Here is a 24,466-nt window from a genome sequence, read left to right on the forward strand (position 1 = left end):
GCTAAGACTAAAATTTTTAATTAAAAGTATTAATGAATATTTTATCAATATTAATTATTTTTTTGCATTTGGAAAAAAATAGTTTGTTTTCTATCATAAAAAAAATTAACGGTCAAAAAATTTAAAAATCAAGCTAAAGAAAATTTTTAATGAAAGTTAGATAAACTATTTAAACTTTGATTGCTTATAAATCTATTTAGTTTTTTACAAAAAATATCTGTAAAGAAGCCTAAAGACGATTGGTCGTAGAGGAGATAAGATATATATGTGGAAAAAAATCAAAAAACAAATAAAGCTTCATTATAATAAAATATTGAAACTATGTACCCAATATTTTATCAGTATACCTAAATAATAATAAAGCTTAAGTAAAGCCGTTTCTTCACAACTGCGATTTAAATAAAATAAAACTTGTTTATATAGAAATTGCGAAAATATTATATAAAAATTGTCGATCGAATAAAAAAGTTAACGACTTTAATTTTAAGATTTACAAATAGTTATTAAGTTTCACTTTGAACCAAAAAACAAAAAAAAAAACAAAAAAAAAAAACAAACTATAATCTTAGTTTTATGCTATCAAATGTTTATTAAACTCCACATTTTTCAATTTTAACTGGATCAATTATTCTATAACAAAAATAAAAAGTGTAATTTTAAAACGGAGCACATTATTAACAACACTTTTTGTAGTTGATCTTTGATAAATTTATGTTAATTTGAGTGTTAATTTTTATTTAGCGGAGTTTCGAAAATTGTACATAAACTAGTTTTGTTCAGTGTTAAAAAAAGGATTTTGTTATTTAAGTTAAATTTGTAAAGAAATCACTTCGCAATACACAACTATTTCGGCAGACTTCAAACTGATAGAGCGGTTTTTATGACTGCTATGCTGACTACTAACGGGCTTAAGTTTAACAACTAAACTAAAATTGCAGTGTTTAACAGTAAAACATTAGACAGTAGTTATTAGTTCTAGTGTTATATAGATTTATATTGGCAGTACACTGAAACTAATTGAAAATACATTCTAAATTGTTATTATTATAACGTTTTAAATACTAAACAATCAAAAACTAAAAATTTTATAGCTGATAATAGTTAATTTACGATGTTTTTCTCTAGATTAAGGAAATAAAAAATAAGAAACATTTTAAACGTTTTATTAAGCATCAAGTTTTATTGAACTTACTTTTAACCATACAGCAGCTAACTTATCACAAAGTTTACTAGCTATTGTACTTACAAAACTTTTAAATTAATAAATTTTAGTTTTACATATAAAACGTTTTAATTATTATTATTAAACTTTTTTTTCGAAACAAAACAAAACGGTTGGTTTAGAAAACATTACAGTTTTTAGTATTTTACCTATTTTAGTGACTTCTAAAATTAAATATAAAAAGAAAAACCCCCATAAAAAAAAATGACACGGTTTGTTATAAAAATTATTTTTGTTTTTTGTTATACTTTTGTGACATGTTTAATTTAAAATGTTCATAACCGATTATTAGTTTTTTAATTTGGAGTAAAAATAATTTTGTTTTTTAAATAAAAGGAATAAATAGCAGTTCGAACATGCAAAAATATTAGATAATTTTTATTAACTAATTTATATCAAAAAGTTATTGAAAAAATGTTTTTTACACCAATAAATTTAGAACAAACACTAAATGTAGAAAAATTTACACTGAGGTAGGAGTATAAATGGAAACAATATTACAGTTTACTTAAATGCGAATTAACGTTGTAGCTTAACAAAAGTTTTTAACAAACATTAAATAACCCAACAGTTGATTTAGTAGTAGATAGTTAATAAATACTTTATAAAAAAACTATGACAAAGATCTTTATAAAAAGAATCATAAAATTGTTTAACGAGTCATACTTTTTTATGTAATTAAAATAAATGTTTACGTGATTTTAATTAAGCATGTTTGAAATAAATATCCTTGATAATAATAATTCTGTAACTAAACTCTAAGGCAGACTTCGTGAGGTGTGACTAGTAGACTGTGATGTGTGTAAAAAAAAAAAAAAACGCCAGCGGTAGGATTTAAAATATAACTTAAATTAACCAGAATCGAACTGCCGGGGGTTACACAGTGCTTTCAACTAAGTCTGCTCTAAGGTGTCTTTTCTCTACATAAGACAAATCTTGTAAATAAGATTGACAAAAAACACAATTACCGTTAAGAATTTTTAAATTTTATAAGGTTCCTAAATTATATTTTGGTTATGAAACTAGTTTGATAAAAATTTATAAAGAGCTTAGTCACCAGAACTATAAAAAATCAAAAATAACCTAAATTAAATTTTGTTATAAAATTTTAAAAAAAAAATAAAGTATAGTTAGATCATGTGTGTGGTCTCCATCTAAAAAAATAAATATTTTTCTATCTCTTATTTCTTCCTGTTCCTTTCTCATTTCTTTCATTTGCTTTAGCTCCACCATGCGGCTGTTTTAGTGTGGCAACTTTATTTTTTTTCTATCGCAACGTGCTGTTTTATATTCGCCAAAAACGAAGCTTCTCACCATCACCTGGCTCCTCACCCACACGTTTAATGATTTTGTTATTCTATTCTAAATCCTTTATTGATACACTAACATTGACGTTAGGGCTTTTGTTTGATTAGTTTATAAAACTAGTTAAAGCTTACATCTAACTTGAATAGAAAAAATATTTTTTTGCTTTGAAAAATTGAATTGAAAACGCTATTTTACTTACTTAAAATAAATCAAGAAGTTTTTATATATTTTAGCTTCTAAATTATCTCTAAATGCTTAATAAAGAGGTTAGAAAACAACTTAAATTCATCACATAATTTTGAATAGGTAGTTTTTAAAATTACTTTTATGGTAAAAGATGAACACTTCAACAAAGCTCTGTAAAAAAACTGCTATAAGGAAAGAGTAAAAGCTACCTACTTTAGCTTCAACTTTTTCCTTACAGTATTTATTTTGCTACAGAGCTCCGTTAAAGTGTGTTAATCCGTTAACACACAGAAATATGTGTTAGTGTAATAAAAAAGGATACAGTATAATTAGTGTTTTTTTTGATTAGTTTATAATCTTGGTTAACGCTTACATCTTACTTTAATAAAAAAGTACTTTTTGTTTTGAAAATCAAAACGAAAACGAAATTTTATTTACTATAAATGATTAAAATTTTTTTTATATGTTTTAGCTTCTAAATTGTCCCTAAATGCTTAATAAAGAGGTTAAGAAAACAATTTAAATTTATCACATAGTTACTAATTTATAGTTATCGTGAAAAAGTTAAATAGTAATGTCTTAAAACAAATTCAACTCTCTTTGCAATTTAAAGTTTTAGTTTTTGGATTGTAAAATTATAAACACTCAACTTTTAAAAAAATCAATAAAAAGTAGATATAGAAGTGTTAATAGTATGACAGAGAAAAGAGTGAAAAATATAAAATATTTTAATAAAAATCAAACTAACTTATTCAACTTTTATAAACTAAAAATTACTATTTAAAAGTATAACATTTTTAAGCATATATAAAACGTACTATTAACTTTGTATGTATATTCTAAAAACATTTAAGAAATTTATCTTTTATTGCTGTTTTTTTCATTTGAAAAATGTTGCTTTGTTAAAGTTTTTACAGAGGTGTTCTGCTTGTTAGGATATATCCTAACGTTTATTCTATGTCTGTAAAATTCAAGTATTTTTAAATTAGTTGTGTCACTTGAATTTTAATTTAAGTTTAAAGTTTTTTCAACAACCTTAAAAAAATGTTTGCAGAGAAATGAAAACATATGATTTGAAATAAAAACTAAACAGTTGTTTTTATATTTAGTATTGTTTATTGAACTACAAAAATAAGCACTCAAAATGTTTGGTCCTAAGACCTTGAGTTATTGAGTAGCACATCATTTTGATACATTTTAACGTCCTGTTCAGGACGTAGTAAGTAGAACTAATATCCTTAAACTTGATATTAAAATAAATAAATTACTATAACTTATTAAGTATCTTAGTACTATAGTTTAGTTGTAACAAGGAACTTTTGTAATTACAATTTAATAATAAAAAATGTTGTTTAAGAAGCATAATTTCTAATCAGAATGTCACATAAAATGTTTTTGAATTTTACTGATCAAATTAATGCAAAGTTTTCTAAACACAAAACTGTTAATAAAAACGAACGTGTGTTAATATTTTAATATGAGTAGATTTTATTCTTGTAGTTTCTAAAATTTAAATTTTTGCATTTTAAATAGTAAAGTAATTGATTTAGTGCAAGAGAACGTACAACCCGCAAAAAGAAATCTTTTAACTTGAAATATATTTTGTGAGTCAAATAAAATTCAGCAGTTTAACAACCCCTAGTATATACAAATCAATGTTTTTTAACAAAGATGCTGATGTTTCTAGATAATTTACAGCAAAGTATACTTTATAAATAAGTCGTATAAACTGTAAAGTATTAATACTAGTATGAAATGTTTGTTTTTTCAGTTAATTTTTGGCAAATAAATGTCACAGGTAAAAAAGCACAAGGTTTGCATAAAATATGCTGAAAACTTATTTGTAAAAATCGTTTTTAGTCGGAAATAATTAGTAGATAATAAACTGTTAAAAAAATCACTAGTATATAGTGAAAAAACTTACTAAGTTTGTGTGCTTTTGAGTTAAGTTATTTTTTTACATTTAACAAGGGGCTTCAACTAAGTATTTTATTAATAAAAAACTATTAAAATTTAAATAAAAAAAATACTTATCGTTTAAAGTTAAAAAGTTCTAATTAGTTTTTGATATAGTTAATTTGAGGTTATTTTCTTTAAATCTTTAGAATAAATAAAGAGCATAGTTTTCAACTTTATATGATTCTAGTTTTGATTTTTTGAAACAAAGTTTATACTATTTCGTTATTCGAATACAAAAACTCTACGATAAAAAGAAAACTTATTTTTTATTTAAATAAGATTAAAAAAAAATTGTTTATTTGAAGAGAAATTTTGTTTGTTTTGTTTAACATCAGTATTTTTTACAAAGGTAGCTCTTGAATTGATCTTTTGGTTTTTATTTTTGTTTTTCAAACTTTCATTACTGATTTTACTTTCATTGGATTCGTTTTCTGAAGTAAAGAAAATTAGTTTTAATGAATAAATTGAAAAATTTTTAGAATCGTTAAGTTGAAATTTTGAAGAAATTTAAATCCTTATGACTTTATAGTTCATGTAGCTTTGATAAAAATTATTATAACTTTTGACAAAGAAATTCTTTGTAATTTAATAAAATCAATAAGAGATAAAACTTTATTTTTAAGTATAATTTTTATGTTATTTTTTTTTCAAATGAATCAGTTTCTTATATAAAGTCTTTTTTTATAGTTACAATCGTATTGTAAATAGCAAAACTAAGTTTTTTAGATTAAAAAGTGATTATACCTCGTTCTTTTTGATAGTTTTTGATAATTTTCTCTCTAATATGAGAGGCTGTACAAAATAAATAGTTTTACTTTGATAGCATTAATAAATAATTAACTACATTAATATTTAGTTGTCTTGGTATAAAAAACTGAAATTCGTTATAAAGTACTAAAGAATTATATAAAAAAACTATAAAATGACTATTTAAAAACAAAAATTAAAATTTTTAAATACTCAGTTAAATAATAATACTTTGTTTTAATATAAAAAATAGTTTGTATTACTTTTCAACATACCTTCAACAGGGTTGTATCTCAATGCAAAAGACCTGGCTTGTTTAACTTTTGTAAAATTTAGTTTCTTCACTCCCTGACTTGCGTGTTCCTTAAGTAAATGTTTTAAATTATTTAAAACAATAGTACTTTGATTTATTTTAGATTAGTTCCCAAATTGTTGTTATTTGTTTCAGACATTATAAACCATGACAAAAATGAAATAGCAAAAATTTAAGTAAATATAACTATGATTATAAACTACATTAATTGTAAGTATGCTTGTATCGAAACAAAGTTAAATAAAGTTTTACCTCACGGCTAAATTTCAATAAATAAGTATGAGGATTGTCAAAATGTTTTTCTCCATATTCAGTATATACAATGTTGCCTTTTCCTTGTGTCACACTAATTGAAAAAAAAAGAAAAATTAAAACAGTTCAACAAATATGTGTTTCTACTTTTAATTTTATTTGTGAATAATTTACAATTTTTTTGTTGCTTTTTAGTTTTTAATAGTTGCTTAGAAGTTAAAGCACCATTTAATTTTGAAATTAAATCACAAAAAACTTCTCACTTATACTAACTTCTTAACCAAATAATTGTACATGTCTTTAGGTGAACATAATTTCAAGTTGTAAGCAATCAATTGTTTTTGTCTTTGTTGCACTTTCTTTTCTATTTCTGCGTACTTGTCTTCACCTAAACCACGTTGGTAAGTAAACTTGGTAAGAATATTATCTAGTAGTTTGTTAAATTTAAGTTTTACTTTTACAACATAAAACTGTTCAGACTAAAACAATCAAACTGTTAAATGGAAACTAAAATGTCATACAATGAAATGTTAAGCTATTGAAGAAGTTATATTTCGTGAAATAAAGTAAAAAAATCACTTACTTAAATCAAGTGTCAATCTTAGGTCAGGATTTATAAAGCGTGTAAACCTAATAGAACCAGAAGAAGAAAGCTGGCCAAATCTTATACTGTATATTTTTTTTTCATAACACTTTCAGCTTCTTCCTTTTGTAATTGAATTTTTGTGTATTAAAGAAGTTAAAAAAAACGTTTAACGTATAATAATGTTAATATTATGCTATAACTTTTACTATCATACTTTAGACATATTAAAATAATTAACATTATGAAATAATGATAATTTCAACTTACTGGTTGACTGAATTTGATTACTGCAAATAACATTTCTTTGTTCAGTACCACGTTCTTTATTATTCCATACCTATTTTGTATATTTTTGTTTATTTTATAGATAATTAAGCTAACAGCGTTGGTGAATGATATCTTTTTTTGGATGATAAATTTTGTAAGGTATCAAACAAAACCTACTTATGAAATATTTTTCGTAGAAACTGTTCATCTATATTTTCAGGTACTAATCGACTCACATGTATACAGCGCATCGGGTTATTTACATGTTTGCTTTTAGTTTTAATCACTTTATTAGGAATACTTTTGCTGACTGGTTATAAAATTCATTATAATCAATTTATAAATTTTGTATAATAAGTTTAAAAACATTAATAAATGAAAAAACAGCTGTTTACCTTGTTTTTCTGCTTTTTCTTCTTTTGGAAACAGTGACAAATCAAAATGCAGAACTTTAGGAGGCTGATTAGCTGCATTTATATTGGCTGTCAATGAACGTTTTTTCAGCAAAGTTAATGTTTCTGTAAAAATATATAAACAAATGAAAGTTTATGCTTTATAATTTTATTGCTTACTAGTGTCTCCGACAAAATTTGTAATCTAGTAGGCGTTGTTATGACGAAAATCTACTAAAATTATAAATTTTTTACATATAAACTATACATTTAATAGTTCAACACTAACAGAAACTTTAATTTTAATTGAGAAATAATATTCTTTTTTGAATAAAAAAGTGAACAAAAAGTTATTTTAAAAGTACTACCAAGCTAAACTTACCTTCTGCATTGTTCATAATTACTTTCACGTTTGCAAACTTTTCTCCTTTTTTAGGTGGAGAAAAAAAGAGAGAATTTCCGTTTTTTGCGCCCATATTCAGTAAATAGTCCAATTTTACTGATCCAAAATGTATTGGGACGTTTAAAATGTAAACCGCATATCTATCATCATCGTTTTCATTGGACATAATCTAACTGTTTAGTCTATGTCACTGTGTAAATACATAAATAAGTTTATATTTGTAACTAGTATTTTGTTTAAACAAATTTCTAATAAAATAACTTTTGTAAGCTTAAGTTAAAATTTAATGATTTTTAGTATTTTACGTTTGTAATAAGTTTTAACAATTGATATTTGCAAATAAAATTGTTTAGACTTTTACGTAGAATAATTAAGAAATAATGTAAAACTTTAAATAACTTTAATAGTTTAAACAGGGTTCAAATTCAATATTATGGACTAAATTAGGCTAGTATTAACTTTTATATCAAGTTTATTGTCTTGTAGTTTCGTAGAATTAAAGTATTAAAAAAAAATTGATTAGTACTTAAGTGTTAAAGTTTTAACGAAAAACACACTTTATCATAAAATATAAAAGTACTTCACAAGTACTATTTAAGTATTAGACTCAGTATTATCTTTGAACTATCTTAAAAACAAAATCATGCATTAGATGATAATACAAACCTAACAAATAATACGCCTCATAAATTAAAACAATTTTGTTGAGTATGTACTTACGCTAATCCGTCTATGCATTAAATGATTGATAACAGTTTACCTTACCTAAATCGACAAAGCAAGTTATATATATTTTTTCGATAACAAAGTAAAACAAATAAACTGCTATAATACTTTACCTAAATCGACAAAGCATGCTATTTTATCTTATTTTGATTAAATATTGAAACAAATAAACTTCTAAAACTTTTTAGCCGAATAAAACAAATTAAACCTTTTACCAAATAACATTTTAAGTAGTTATAATTTAGTTGTACATTTCGTTTATGTGCTACACTAAAAATATTCATATTTGTTAAAATAGTAAAAGTTTTAAAAACAGTATTTGTGATAAAATTTTAATAACTATATGTTGTTACTTTAGTAAGGCTTTAAATTTTCATCTGGATTATACTTGTGAAATTTTTTACTAACAATCATGTTTAATTTTTTATGTGATGTGTTAAATTAAGCATACAAAAAAGCATAACAAAAATGGATAACTCACAAGATTCGGGTTCTTATTTTATTATTTTAAATTAAAAGTAGTCAATTACAAAGATAAATTAAAATATAAATTATTAATGTTTACCTTTTTACCTTAGGTTAAAATATAGTTAAACCAAACTCTGTAAAATAAAATATAACGGCTGTTTTTGAAGAAAAAACACTTAAGCTAAAACTTATGTTATAAAAACTTTAACAAAAAAATGAACAATAATATCTAAACAGTTGATACTTTATGAAAGTCAAATAAATAATGGTATGTTTATTATTATTTTTTTAATCAAATAAATAAACGTAACAATTTTTCTCTTTTTTTCATCTTATTACAGTCGTAAGTTCGTAGCGTCAATAAGCAAATATTCGAGAATAACATTTGAAGTTTTAGTAAGGCAATCATGAATTATTTTTTACTGTAAACATAATTTTGAAATAAAAAACATTAAACACAACGTAAAATAAGCTTTGTTTAAAAAAAAACTTTTTAAGTAAATTAGATTTCATTATTTATAAAAAACTAATTTAATCATTTATGAACTAAAACTAAAACAACTTGGTTAATTTATTAGTTATTTTAGTTAACAATTGTTTACATCCACACAAATTATGTGTAAATTGAAACATTTCAAATAAAGAAATAAAATTTTGCAAAATATTTAAACAAAATTTTACTTTAAAAACGTTTTTAAAATCTAACAGTAAAGGACTTTTTTGAAAATAAAGAGAATTAAATAAATAGGAATTTGTGTAAAATCATGAGCTATTTTTTAAAACTTTATTTATGAGCTGTTTCTTAGTTGTTAAGGTTTTAGAAAAAAATATTTAAGTTATAGCTACTTATCATATTTTACTACAATTTAAGTATTACTTTTAACTACTATAACCAATTAAAAAGATTTTTTAATACTTTAAAGTAAATTATAGGTGTTGTCGATCGAAAAATAGATGAAGTTTGGCGAATACCATTTCAAAATAGTCTACTAACTGTAAGTGTGTGTTCATAAATATTTGTTTCCAAATGTTTAATGATACATACTGATTTTTATTTTTTAGCAAACAAAATATTTAATTAACTGAGCGCACATAAATGAAGTTTTGTTTACTTTAAAGAATGAATTTTCAGTATATTGTGTAATATTACGTAAAAATGTTATAGAAACATATTGAAAAATTGTGTAATGTTATACTGTAAGATGTAATATTTTACTTTTTTTTTCAAGCTCAAAACTTTTTAAAAAATGATATTTTATAAAAGATGTAAACAGAACTTATTGCTGTTATTTTTTGAATTCTTTTCTTGTTTCGATATTAAAACCTGAAAGTATACGTAAAAGTCAGTCTATCAGCTAATATTTGCTTAGTCAGTAAGTTTTTAAAGCCTTTTTTTTTGTTAATATCCTTATTTCTAATATTTATTGACCCAAACACACTAAAAATTATTCACAAAATAAAGTTTTAATAATTGAAATTAAGAAAACCATTTTTTTTGCCGACTCAGCAAATATGCAAATAAGACTAACCTTTAAGTATACTAGCCATAAAACCTACAAAAACTTATTCTTATAAAACTAATGTGTGTAAAGTCTGATTAAGGTAAACAATAAGTTTTTAACTTTAATTTAAATTAAAACAATAAACTTTAAAATATTATTAAAAGAAATTTATTTTTTAATAAAAAATAAAAATGTATTTTTGTTTAACAAATAAGGATAGCCTACTTTGATTGTTAACTCTTTATTAATTCTAACTAATTTGAAGTGTAGCTGTAATATGTATATATTTATTTTAGTCAAACAATTTTTTTCTATAAGTTAAAATCAGTGTATAACTATCAAAACTTAATTACTTGCTGTTGTATAAATGTAATTGATACTCTTAAGCTTTTTTTATTGGTAGGCTAGAGGTAAGTTTTTAGCTTAATTTAAAAAAATTTTGAATTTTATGATTTCTTAAGTATTTATAATGTAAAAAATTTTAAAGTTTGTTTCAAAAAATCTTATTCTTTTTCCATTTTAAATTATTATCATTCTACTTCACAGCACTCGACACTATTATAAAAAGTACAAACAAACTGGAAATTGATAATTTTGAATGTGGAACATTTTAAAGATTACATGAAAGTTTTAAACGACAAAATCAGACAAAACGAAAATTCATTGAGTAGTTTAAATTATATTAACTATTTTATGTTAATTAACCTTTATAAAACATTTATACATACATAAATTTTTATAATAGCACTTTTCTTGTTAAGTTGTGCATTTAATTCATTTACTTTTTTAAATTAATTAGCTAAAGATATCAAAATTTTAGTTATCAATAATGTTTTCGCTCAATTTAATCTTTTATATTTCTAGTTTAAATCGTTGTTAATTAAAGTTCTATGAATTTTTAAAACTACACAGTTTCCTGAAAATGTTTTTATTGTTTTATATAGTATTTCTTATAAAAAAAAACTTTTTCAGTTGTTTTGTTTTATTATATTTTATACACGCAAACTAAAGTTTACGTAGTTGTAATCACAAATGCTCTATTTTTTTCAAATAAGTACTAGATTAACCTGCTTAGCTCATTTGTACATTATGCTTTAGTACTTTATTTATTTTCATAATTTAGCGGTAAATCTGACGATACTTTAAAAGAATACTTTTCAGTACTTCATTATTCAAGGTTGTTGAAACTTAATTTTAAAAATTATGTAAATTTATTTATTTCGTTGTGTTTAATAAAAATCAGTTTAAAGCAAAATAAGAATTAAAAAGCAATTTAGAGTTGAAGCTTTTTAAAGTATACTTCCACACTAAAAGTTTTAGAGTTGGTGTTAATATATGTATAAGTTTAACACTGCCGCACAGCGGAAGCTTAGTCTCTTCTGTGATACATTTAAAACATAAAATATATAAAGAAACATAAAAAACATTGATTTTATCTACGTAGTTTGCAACGTAGTAACAAAACTATCAAACAAAGTAAATAAATATAAAGTACTATAACATTTTCAACAGAGAATTAACTGCCAATAGCTTATTTTCAGTAAACACAACTTCCAATTTAGAGTTTACTCAGTGATAAAAGATTAGAATAGACATCGAAATAAAACTGTTTTACAAAGAATTGTTACTTTATAAAATATCAACTTAGTATCAGCTTTAATAACAAAAGCCCTCAAGTAAAACAAAAAGACACTAAGCTGAATTGAAGACAATCTAAATAAACATTTAAGGGAGTTTTTCTTTTTTTTTGGGAACTTTTTATCAATTTTCATTTATTTCATTTGTTTTCAAAAACCTCAAAAATCACTTCGGCAAAACTTTTTTACAAATTTTTGTAAATTCTGCACAATGTAGTTTTATGATAATAGGTTAATTGTAGATCAATTTTCAGACAGAACGTTTTACACTTTTAAAGTCCCGTACAGTTTACATAGGGTGTTTTTTTTTCAAAAGAAACATTTAGTCGCTATCTACGTTACTTTTTAATATTTTTCTAATTGTATTTTTTATTCCCAATTAAAATTTTGTAGGTCACCATTGTTATAAGCACCTCAATGCTCAGCACATGTGCTCTTGACTGTAAATGATATTTTATATTGTTCATTAAAATACTTAAAAGTTCTACGAAAGTTTATAAACTTATTTCAATTCGTGACTTATCAAAGCATTTAGGTATGATTTGATGCTAAATATTAAGCTTAATACAACGTTTGAGTGACAGTTTAAATACATTTTTTATAAGTTTCAATAATAAAATTAGTTACTTGGTGATGCAAAATAATTCTCCACATTTTCTATAAACTACACAAATTAGATTAAAGATTCTATATTGATGAGAAAACAAAACAGTTGATAAAAATTGATAAACATAAGTACATCTGTATACGTTAATATAACAATTTTTAAAGTTAGCATAACTAATCAACTGAGACCAAAAAACAATTTTATCATAATTTGTAAAAAAATATTAATTGTAGTAAATTAAATATTTTAAAAGTTTTTAATATAAAATAATCAATTGTAATATATTTTAAGTATAAAAAAATTCAAACCTTTTTTATTGATTAGCTTTTGCATTTTGCAGTTTCCAGGGTTTTTATACTTGCTACTAGGATTGTTTATTTCGTTTTATAATAAAGTAAAAGCTATATTTTGGGTCTATTAATGTTTACTTTAAGTGTTTCTACTTTTTCAAAATAAAGGCTTAGACTCCACTTTCATTTGTGTTTTAAAAACAAGTTTTAAAGTACATTATTTAAAAAATTTTCTAAGGAACTTATTACTTGGTTAACAGTTTAGAACTTTAAAACAATTATTTAAACTCATAATAAATTGTAAAAGCATGTTGTGTACGACTCTATAACTGGAAGGGTCCTTTGTACACCAAGTCCTCAGATCAAACTTTTTTAAACGTTTATTTATTTATAAACAATAAAAAGTTTTAGAAGAGTGTAAGACGACAAAAAAAAAAAAATTTTTGTTTTTGAAATAGAAGAAAACTTAACAATACTTAAAAAATTTATTAATTTAGTTTATCAGTAAATAAACTAAGTTATGTAAATATTCAATGTTGTATAATAAAATACGTATTAATTTGTTTCACTTATTTTCAAAAAGTGTAAAAAGTTGTTATTGGTATTAATAAAACACTTTTTATTAAATAAATGATAAAATTTTTCTAACAATGCTGTTTAATGATGTATGAACTACACAAGTATTCAAAAATTTAATACTTAAAAATTTCTATAAAGCTTACATTCTTTTATTGCCATTCTATTAGGACTGAAGTATTAGTTTACACAAAAATTACTTATTTTGCTATTTTTATTGATTGTTTATCTCATCTGCGTTTTCGTTATAAACTCTACAAGTTACTAATATAAGACATTAGTATAAATAACTTCAAAAACTTCTTTATGTTGCAGAACTATAAGTTTTCGTAGATTTTTATTATAACTACTAGAAATATTGTTAGAACACTTAGGTCACAACAAAACTAACTTAAACTCCAATGGCAAAAATTATACACAGTTTAGGAATTTAAATTTATTTAATATACTTTTAGACCTAAATAAGGTTTACAAATATCCATGATCAGCTTAACTTGGTATTATTGTTATCTTTTCTTTAACATTGTTACAAAACAATGACAGTGTATAAAGATAATTCTGTTGCATTAGTAGAAGTTTATAATGCAGAGATTATAAAAAAACACTTTATACAAATTACTTACCTTTTTTTAATCATATCTAACCTTTAAAAAAACATTTTACAGTTTTTTTTGCAAGCCGAAATACGAACCGTTTTAAAAGGAAGCATAAAATTTAACCTCTAGCTTAGTTTAAATTGTTTAATTGTTTTTAATAACTTCACCATTTTAATATTGCTCAATGGCTTAGTTACTACACTTTCTATTTTAAAGTCATATTTAATAAGTCTAGAATGAAAGTAAATTAGTTTTTAAAGTAAATCGAACAATTTACTTTGCTAAAAAAAAGGACTTTCTAGTTGTTTTGAAAAATAAAAATATAAACAAGAAGTACTTTATGTGTATACTAAAAAACGTTTTAATATGTTTTAGTTTGTAAAGTTTGTTTTTTATATTAAAAGTTAACATTCTAATTGAATATTTTAAAATCATTAGTATGTTTTCATCAATAATAATTGCTCTTCTACAACTGTTTAATAACTTCATTCTCTTTAATATTTCCATTTTAATTACTTTATATTATGTTGACATTTCAGTTATCAAACTTGTTTGTAACTTTCTAAGATCTAAAAGTATATTTATATAAAAAAAAAATTTATCAAGCTCGTTCGTTAGTTTTATTCAAGAGAAAAAGAATTAATTTTTGATTTAGATTGTAAGTTACCAGAATATTAAATTTGTTTTTGTTAGCTGATTTGAAGATTTCATAATTTCATCTGAAAAAGTATTTTGAAAAATTTAAACTTTCAATTTATTGAGTATATATAAAAAAGCTGTTTATTTTCAAAAAGTATTACGTATAATTTTATACATTAATAAACAAAAATGAGACAAATGAAGTAGAAAAAATTGCTAAATTAGTTGAATTTTGCCTTAAGGTGGCGACTATGTGCTATAAAGAGTGATACTTAAAGTTTTAAAATGGATGTGCTAAATTTAAAGTTACGTTTTAGTGTTAATACTGTTAGTTGTTTCCGAAGTACTTTAATTAAAATAAAGATTTTTCTTTTTGTGATTTTTGTAGATCACGAAAAAGTTAATATAAGTTATTTTCAATATAAAGCATATTTTTTTCTTTTTAAGCGCATACTTGTTAAAATATTAAAACTAACAACTTCAATAATTAGTTTTCTTTATTTAAAATATTTGTATTTTTTTGTATGTAACTTTATAAATTTTATAGTAATTGTTTTTATAACACTTGTTTTAAAGGTTTAACAAGAAACATAAAAACATTATAAGCAATCGTAAAGTATTTGAGTTTACAATTTCAAAATTACTTTTTTGTAAATAATTGAAAACTAAACTTTGTTTTGTTTTTTAAGATATATCTATTACTTAACATATACTTAAACTCAAAACTAAATGTTTTAAATTGAGTTAAAAAAATTTAAAAGCGTTTAAATATATTATTAATAATCTCATGTTTTTTGAGATTTTTTTTATGTGCAAAAATTTATACTGATAACACACTGTATTGTTTAGTCGCATGTATAAAATGTTTTCAATACCGCAATCAGTTTTTAATTAGGTAACTGGTATAAAGTTTACTAAAAGTTCTTTTTATTATAAAGGTTTATTTAAAAAAGCTTATAATTTCTATTTTATGTTTTAAACTATTCGCAAAGCTGCTTTAAGCTAAATAAGTTTAATTAATCGCAGATGACAATAACTTTTACGTATTAATTATATATATAATTTATTCTAGCTGTTAATTTTAGTAAAAGTTTTAAAACTCTTTTCACCGTTTAAATTAAAGTTTATAAGAAATGTTTTAAATTCACTACGAAGGTCTAACCTCAATAAAGGTAACACAATATGTATTTTACTATTTAGACTGTACTATACTATTTTTTTTTGATTAATTAGAAAAAGATAAAGAAAAAAAATTGTAATATACCAAAACTAAAAATGACGTTTTATAGTCTATCAATAAACTACAGTTTTTATATTTCTAACACAACTTTATATTTTTTTTTCCACGTAAAATAAAAATTTAAAAAGAATATTTAAACAAACAATCAGTAAAATTGTAAAATATTAAATTTTTCTTAGCTTTCGATTTTTTTTGTTTTAGATATTATAAAATTTTACTTAGGGTATAAGGTTTATGATTGTTTAATAGTAACTCTTAGAGTGGAAAAAATATATTTTCCCAAATTAAAGTACAAACGTTTCTTTACGTTTTGATATTATGTTCAGTTGTTTTACAATTGGTATAAAAAGTAAAAACTGGTAAAAATTTAACTTACACATTATATAACTTCACGTTAAGCTTTGTATACTTACTTTTTATTTGTAACAAATTTTTAATATTTTATTTAGTAAGTGCATGTTTAAAAAAAAATTAGCTCGAAGTAGATTTGTATAAATAAATGTTATAATATATAGTAATATTGTTTTCGAGAACTGTTTTGAGAGATTAACTAAAAAAATGCATACCAAGACAAAATTTTTGTTATAGTTAGCTCAAAAAGAAAAAAAAATCGAAATTTAATATCTCTCATTTTAAGTTTTAATAATTAGCTCACACAGCAGTGTATACTGTATATTGTGCAATGAATGAATTTGTTTTTAATAAATATTTGAAATTGTTGTCAGTACATTTATGTTTATAATGACAGGAAAAAGTAAAACACGTTTAAAAGTAAGTTTATTTTAGTAATAAGAGTCAGATTTTTCTATTATTCTTTTTTTAAACATTTTTTTTTACTAAACCAGATAAGTCACTTAAGTTTAACAATTGTTTTACTCACTTTATAAGTTAATTTAAAGTAAAATGCTATTTACTAAGTACTAGTTAACTTTGAATCTAAAATTCTGATGTATAATAAACGAAGTTAAAAATAGTGTAATTAGTGATGTGTCGGTCGTGCTTAAACAAATTCTTTAAAAAATCTATCGCTTAATTGCAGAAAAAGTACCAATAAATTTCAGTACTTTTTTATAACAATAGAGGAGCTCTATTCTGTGTTTAAAAATAGTGCAACATTTCTAGTTGTTTTAATTATAAATTTTTGAATTTAAATTATATGTATGATGATAGAATATTTGTGGTGTATTTGAATACGTAAAAAAATGCTCGCATAAACATTCAACAAATTAAAGTACGTTGCTTTTATTCTTACAATTTGTTAGCAATGCTTTATTTAGAATATTTTAAGTGTAAATGATATTTAGTACAAAATAGTATAAAAGAAGAAAAAAAGTTCTTTACAGACTTGAAAACTTACTACAAGTTTTTAAGTTCATATTTTTGATTGCTGGTACAAATTTTGTGGTATGTTTAAACACTTATACAAATGTTGAAAACGATCAAACGTTTAAAGCGCGTTGTATTTTCTTACAATTTTCTAACGGTGCTTCATTAAGCATATTTGATTTTCTCCTAAAAACTTTACTTGTTTCAGCTAATTTTTACTTTGTGCACGATTGTAGTTGTTTTGTTGATTTTTTTGTTTTTTAAAACATCATTATACAGTTTAAACTCGTTTGAATATATAATAAAATATAAGTTTTAAATTTGATTAATGACCAGAAGTTATTATAACAATGCATTTTTTAAAAGTTGTTAGCAGAAATATTTTCAAAATTGTTTAAATTTTTTATCATTTATATTCTAAGAAAAACTTTTACAACATGCTTTTAATAGGCATATAATAATTTGTATTGCTTTTTGTAAGTGAAATGACAACAAAAACAAATTAGATTTTTAAAAAATTCTAGTGTCTGTTTGCAATCTAAAGTTATTAAATTTTTTTTATAAATACATAGAATATTTAAAACTTAATTAACTTTTTTTATTTACTACATTTGAATAAGTCTTCTGTTAAATATTGGTTGTTTTAATCTTCGTTAAAAAAACATAATTGATAATTGTTTAAATAATCTTTTATGATTAAATAAATATTAGGCTTCATTAAAGTTAAGATATATATGAATTTTTATTTAACTTTTACATAATCAAATGATAATTAAAACAAATTATTAATTTTTTAGACAAGTTGCTCATGTAAAATTAATAATCATTATATTTAAAGTCACTAGAGCAAAATGAAAAAAAAAGTATTTTTCCAAATTGAAAATATGTTCTTTAATTATTTAAACTAGCAAATGTAGTTTTAAGACTACTTTTAAATATTCTTTTATTTAGAATTAAACACATATGTCTATTAAATAAGATTTATTTTAATTCAACAAGTTTATTTTTATTAAGCGTTATTTTATTTCAATAAGTAAATAATATGTCAAATGCCAAACAAAGGTCAAAACGAGAAGCTGCAAAAAATGCAAAATTAAAAGTGAACTTACAAATGAAAGATGAACTTTATAAAAATTATATCTAATATATAACATATAAAACTATATAAGTATTCAAAAATTCAATATCTAAAACCTTATATAAAACTTTTTTTTTTATTACTAAACTATTAAGACTGAATTATTAATTCACCCAAAAGTTATTTATTTTGCTATTTTTATTAATTTTTTACTTCATCTGCCTTTTTGTTATAAACAATATAATGTGTTAAGATCAAAAAATAGTAAAAATAACTTCAAAAAAGTACTAAACTAGCCTGAAATTGGTTAAAAAAAACTAATAACTTTAAAAGAACTTAAGTTGTGGTGTTACTATTCTTAAAAAATATTAAATAAAAAATATTTTTAACCTAAAAAACTTTTTTATCTTGCAGAACTATACGTTTTCGTAGATTTATATTATAGCTACTAAAAATATAAATAGAAGACCTAGGTCACAACAAAACTAATTTAAACTTCTATGGTAAAAATTTAACATAGTTTAAGTATTTAAATATTTGTTGTCTATTGTATTCTTAGACCTAAATAAGGTTAAAAAATAACTATGATTAGCTTGATTTGGAATTATTGTTGCCTTTCTCTAACATTAACAAAGACAGTGTATAAAGATAATTCTGTTGCATAAGTAAAAGTTTTTTAGTGCAGAGATTATAAAAAAGACTTAATAGAAATTACTTAACTTCTTTTACTCATTTATAAACATAAAAAAAAAACATTTTACAATTTTTTTTGCAAAGTTTAACATACGCACTGTTTTAATAGAAAACATAAAATTCAACCTCTAGCTTAGTTTGAATTGTGTTTTTTTTCAATAATTTTATCAGTTTGTTATTTTTTGATGGCTTAGTTCCTAACCTTTCTATTTTAAAGTAATTTTTCATCATTCTAACATTAAAGTTTGCTTTTAAATTACTTCTTAAAGTTAATTATAATTTTTGTTTTATTCTATAAAAATATATGTGTTTGTTTTGAAAAATCAAAATATAAACAAAGAGTACTTTATTTGTATACTAAAAAGCGTTTTGATATGTTTTAGTTTGTAATGTTTAGTTTACACTTTAAAAACTTACATTGTAATTGAATACCTTTAAAGCATTAGTATGTTTTCACCGATGATAACAACACTATTTTAACTTCTACAATTATCTAATAACAATTGTTTAATACTATTATCGTTTATTGCATAACTAAAATCTCTTTAATATTTCTATATTAATTACTTGAAATTGTGTTGATTATTTTTATAATTCAAAACTTTTTGTTAGTTTTTCAGATTTAAAAATAATTTCATATCTAAGAAATTTTATTAAATACGTTTGCCAGTTTTATTTGAGATAAAAAAAAGTTTTTTGATTTAGATTGTAAGTTACCAGAATGCTAAATTTGTTTTTGTTAACTGATTTAAAGATTTAATAATTTTATTTGAAAAAGATTTTTGAAAAATTTAATTTTTAGCTTGTTAGTATATTTAAAAAGTTAAAGTATAGGTTATACAATTAAACAAAGTTGATACAAGTGAAGTAGAAAAAACTTTTAATTAGTTAAATTTCGTCTTAAGGTGGCCATAATGAGCTATAAAAAGTAATATTTGAAGTTTTAAAATGGATGTGCTAAACATAAAATTACGTTCTTAATGTTTGTTGTATTCGAATTAGTTAGATAAAAATAAAGGCTTTCATTTTATAGTTTTTGTTGATAACGAAGAACTTAATATAAGTTATTTACATATATAAAGACTTTTTTTTTTCCTTTTTATCTTATTAAAATATACTTGTAAAAGGATTACAACTAATAAATTAAAACTAATTAGTTTACTTCTGTTCAAAAATTAGTATTTGTTTGTTTATAATTTTATAAGCTATTTAATAAGCTTTTAGTATACTTGTTTCTAAAAGTTTTATAGGAAAGTTAAGAAAATTAAAAAAATCGTAAAGTAATTATGTTAAGTACTTTTAAATTACATTTGTGTATATAACTCAAAACAAGATTTTGTTTCGTTTAAAAAAAACATATCTACTCAAATACTTAAACAAACGTTTAAGTTCAAAGAAAATATTTTAAACTACGTTGCAAAATATTTAATGAATTAAAGTAAAAACTAAAAAAACTCATTTTTTATGAGATTATTATTATTGTCATGTGCAACACTTATAATAATAACAAACTATATTGTTTAATTGCATGCATAGAATGTTTTCAATACCACAATAAGTTATTTAACGCGGTAATATCATAAAGTTTGCTAAAAGTCTTTTGTTTGAAAAAATCATTTAACAAATTCTTTTAACTTTTAATTTTAAAACCATTCGTAAAACTGATTTAAGCTCAATAAGTTTACTTAATTGTAGATAACAATAACTTTTAAGTACTAGTTATATACTTGAGTAATACACACCGTTTGTTTTAACTCTTTTAAACCGTTTAAATTTTAAGTTTCATAAGAAATCTATTAATATCCACTAAGAACGGTAAAACCTCAAATAAGGTAACAAAATATATATTACTTTTTAAATTGTTTCTTTTGTGCTTTATAAAACAACAAAAATTAACAAATAACTTTAGCATATTAAACTTAACGATCACAATTTTTAATATATCAATAAACTATGGTTTAATTTTTCTAACAAAAATTTATATTTTGTTTGTATTAGCTAAATAATTTCCATTAAAAATAAAAAGTTTTCAAAATAGTATGTATACTTAAGATCAGTAAAACTGTATAACGTTAAACTAAGTTTTGAGTTTTTTAAAGAAAATTACAAAACTTTACCTAGGTTGTAACAATTAAGATTATCTAATGGCTATTTTTAAATTAAATAAAAAAAATATTTATAAAAATTTAAGTAGAAACGTTTCCCTATGTTTTGCAATTGTTATTATGTTCAGTTTATTTACATTAAGTATTAAAAAGTATAAATCGGTGAAAAATACTTTTATTAAAGGTTAAAAATAACAAGAGGTTATTTAATTTTCATAAGTTTTTAAATACCTACTTTAAATACATTTTAAGCTACTTATTATATGTTTTTTGTTACTTTTTGTATACTAACTATTAAAAAAAAAACGATTTCTTAAACATTTATTTATCAAGTGCATATTTCAAAACAAAGTTGCTCAAAGTAAATTCGTATAAATAAATGTTAAATTATATAGTGATATTATTTTTCAGAACTGTTTTGAGAGACTAACTAAAAAAATGAATACCTTGACAAAATTTTTGTTTTGGTTAGCTCAAAAAAGAAAAAAATATCCGAAACTTGGTATCTCTCATTTTAAGTTTTAATAGTTAGCTTACACAGCAGTGTATACTGTTTATTATGCATTAGACGAGTTTGTTGTAAACAAATAGTTGAAATTTTTATGAGTGCATTAAGGTTTATATTGGCAGGGAAAAAAGTAAAACATGTTTAAAGAAAATTTCTTTTAGTAATATGAGTTAGATTTTTCTACGTTTCTTTTTTTAAATAGTTTTTTTTTTACTATTCAATCGAGTCATTTTAGGTGAAAAACTGTTTTTTTCATTTTATAAGTTACTTTTTAGTAAAACTATAATTTTTGAGTACTAGTTAACTTCAAATTTTAAACTTCTAATGTTTAATAAATGAACTTAAAAACATTATATCTGGTTGAATGCAAGTCAAACTTAAATATAGCTTTAAACAGTTTGTCATTTTTACAAAATTAAAGTGCTATTAAAGTTTTATACTTTTTTTTATAACAATAAAGGAACTCTATTCTAATTATAAAATTATTGTAAACTAACTTGTTGTTTTATTTTTAAAATTTTGCATGTATGCATGTGAATGATGTTAGAATATTTGTGGTATATTTGAACGCGTTAATAAATGCTCGCATAAACATTCAACAACATAAAGCACGTTGCTTTTATTATTACAATTTGTTAGCAATGCTTTATTTAGCATTTTTTTTATTTCTCAATTTAAATGTATATGATATTCAATACAAAATAATATAAAGTAAGGAAAACAGTTCTTTACAGACATGAAAAAGTACAACTAGTTTTTTAAGTTCATAGTTTTGAATGCAAAAGTTTTATATGCTGGTAAAAATTTTGTGGTATGTTTAAACACTTATAAAAAAGTTGAAAACAATCAAACGTTTAAAGCGCGTTGTATTTTCTTACAATTTTCTAACGGTGCTTCATTAAGCATAAATAATTTCTCCTAACAACTTTACCTGCTCTTAGCTAATTTTTACTTTGTGGTAAATTGTAGTTGGCTTGTAAATTTTCTTGTTTTTTAAAACATCATTATAAAGTTTACACTTGTTTGCATCTATAGTGAAATATAAGTTTTAAATTTGATCAAAGACCAGAAATTTTTGTAACAATTAATCTTGTAAAAGTTGTTAGTAGAAATATTTTCAAATTTTTTTTTTTTTTTTCAATTATATTCTAAGAAAAACTTTTATAATATGTTTTTAATAGACATATAATAACTTGTATTGCCTTTTGCAAGTGAAATGATAACAAATACAAATTAGTTTTCATAAAAATTCTAGTATCTGCTTGCAATATAAAATTGTTAAAATTGTATCATAAATACATAGAATATTTAAAACTTAATTAACTTTTTTTGTTTATCCCATTTAAATAAGTCTTCTGCTAAACATTTGTTGTTAAAAGCTGCTTAAAAAGAACTGTCTTGTTTATTGTTTAAATAATCTTTTATGATTAAATAAATATCAAGCTTAATTAAAGTCAAGATAAGTATGAAATTTATCTAATTTTTACATAATCAAATGCACTATTTTGTTTTTAGTAAGTTGATTAAGTAGAACTAATAACTATGACCTTTAAAGTCACTGGAGCAAAATTTAAATTATAAGTGTTTTTCAAAAATGAAAATATGTTATTTAATTCTATAAACTAGCAAATGTAGTTCTAAGACTACTTTAAAATATTCTCTTGTTTAGAATTTTAATACATATATCTATTAAAACTAGATTTATTTTAATTTAACAAGTTTTTTTTATCAAACGTTATTTAATTTAGATAAGTAAATAATATGTCAAACGCCAAACGAAGGTCAAAACGAGAAGCCTCGAAAAATGCAAAATTAAAAGTGAACTTGCAAATGAAGGATGAACTAAACAAACGGAAAAGTAGAAAGTAAGTAACTTGGAAATATAAGTTATGTATTTAAAAAAGTGTTTTAAACGTTTTAAGGATTAGAGAAAGTGTTATAATCTTGTATGAAAATTATAAACACACATCTCATAATTTAAACAGGTTTAGTTTTCCTGTTCTTACATATTAAAACCAAACAATTATAGTTAGTTTTTACCTGCTTAGAACATACTTTGCTTGCTAAACTAACCTTTAAACAGTAATTACAACTTCTTAAGTTTTTTAATATTTTATAGAGTTTTGAAATGCCCTTTGACAAATGAAAAAATAAGCAAATCAAAAGGTGTTCTTAGCAACAAACCAATATGCAGTTCAGAATTTAAAGTGAATTTTTCAAGGGAAACTGAGTTAAACATACCAAGAAAAGTAATGTACGTTAAGTAAAGTAAATTAATTATTTGTATACTTGTAATCACATTTTATAGAATTAAGAATACTTTTAATGACAAAAATTTTATTTTGTGTTTATCTGAATTTCATAAACTAATTACAAAATACAATTTTTTTCTTAAAAATGAACCAAAATGATATCAAAAGCTATAATTAAACGGTTATACTTTTTGATTAAGTATATAACTGTATAAAGGTTTTATTTTCAAAAGCTTTAAAGTATTTTAACAAAATGAAAAAATAAATGACTTAAGTGTAATAAAAAGCAATAAAAAATTTTAGAAACACACAACTTTCGCCTACTAAACCACTTATTGCTGTCTCTCCAATAAAACGTTTGAAAACTGATAAAGAATTGATACATGTAAAATCTACAACGCAAATAACTGGAAGCTCTCTGCGAATAGAAAATTTAGAACATAAGTCTTTTAATAAATCAACAACATATGTCATGCCTAAAACGATTGACAATTCAGTTTCAAAAAGAAAAAGTTCACAAACTGAACCAATTACCACTGTTGATGATCTAAATGTAAAAACAAACAACCCACTGAATAAAGCTTTGAG

This window comes from Thalia democratica, chromosome 6 (genome assembly GCF_965202585.1).
Source record: "Thalia democratica chromosome 6, ktThaDemo2.hap1.1, whole genome shotgun sequence".
Taxonomy (NCBI): Eukaryota; Metazoa; Chordata; class Thaliacea; order Salpida; family Salpidae; genus Thalia; species Thalia democratica.